We start from the raw sequence: 1603 nt of genomic DNA on the forward strand, positions 1-1603 counted from the left end.
AAAAAAAAAAAAAAAAAAAAAAAAAAAACACTGAGCAAGACAGGAAACAGCAGACCATAAAAGGGGTGGTAACACTTGAGTTCCTGGAAGATCTCAACTACGCCAAGAAAAGGTCTGCCAAGGTCTCCCCCCACCTTCACGCTGGCCACTCCCTTGTTATTCTCTCACTTTTCCCAAGAGTCCTTGAGGACTTGGAGCCAACACCCTGGTTTGCCAGTGATTTCTCTCTTCTCCATCCTTTGACATTTGAATGAGTGTGCACTGTTGACACTCATTGTTCAGTTTTAGTTTCATTAGCTTCATGACAACAAAAGGAAAAAGAGTCCACTTTAGGGGGTTCTCCTACCAAAGGGAAACCATCAAGCCACCCATAAAACTCTTTGGCCACCAAATCTATAGACATTGTTATTATCCAATTGGACTGATTTATTGCATATGTATTGTTAGCTATATGTGTGGTATCAATCTAAGTGCTTTGGATACAGCATTGAATTAAATAGACAAAGCACTTAGTAACTCTACCTAGGAGACACCAACAGAGGCCTGGCTCTTCTGTTCTACCTCACTGTAGCAACACTTGTTGTTACCAAATGTCACCTGGACACAGATCAGCCTCTGCTTTGGAATTTAATGCCCCAGACGAAGCAGAGAATCACTGAGACAGTAATCTGGCAATCACATGGGTTCTAATCACCTTCTCTGAACAAATATAACAAGAGTGATTTGGGTCAGGGGAGAACAGAGGGAGAAAGGGTGAAATCTAGGGAAATTGTCCAAAGGAAAAAGAAGATAGGTTCCAGAAATACAGGTGTGAGGCTTAGTAGAACGTGTGTTATGTAAGGTCAGGGAGGGGCAAGTCACAGATATCCCTTAGTTAGTGTTTTAAACACCCAGTGAATGGTACTGAGAAGAAAAAGTAGGCCGGGGGTGGGGGTGTCATCATTTATTCTTTTCTAAACATAAAACTGTCTTTTTAAAAACTACTTGCCCTTATAGGAGAGATGTCAGTAAGAGATACATATACAAGTCCAGGGCCCTAAAGAAACATTAGAATCCCCACAACACCCAGAGGAAGCTCCACTCCCAGGTACTCTGACACACCCAGGATCAGAGGTAAGCAGGAACCAACATCTGAACCAACACTGGGAGTAACTGGGACCAGTGGGACTAGGCACCTAGGAACTCCACCAGCCCAGTGACTCAGGTTCCTTCCGGTCTGTCTGGGCTGGGGTCCAGAGCAGACCTTGGGCGCAAGCTCCACAGCCAGTCCCACAACAACCAGAGAAATCTTCACTCCCAGACACTCTAACACACCTAGGATCAGAGGTGAGCAGGAACCAACATCTGTCCCAACACTGGGAGTAACTGGGTCCAGCGAAACCAGGCACACAGGAACTCCACCAGCCCAGTGATTCCAGTTCCTTCCGGTCTGTCTGGGTTAGTGTTCTGAGCAGACCTTGGGCACAAGCTCTGCATCCAATCCCACAACTCACAGAGAAAGCCACACTTCCAGGCGATTTAACAAGCCCAGGATACCAGGATCCCAGAATCACAGGATCCCAGAGTCAGCTTGATTCTGAGGAGTTCTGACACAACCAGGATC

This window comes from Mastomys coucha, unplaced genomic scaffold, assembly GCF_008632895.1.
Source record: "Mastomys coucha isolate ucsf_1 unplaced genomic scaffold, UCSF_Mcou_1 pScaffold1, whole genome shotgun sequence".
Lineage (NCBI taxonomy): Eukaryota > Metazoa > Chordata > Mammalia > Rodentia > Muridae > Mastomys > Mastomys coucha.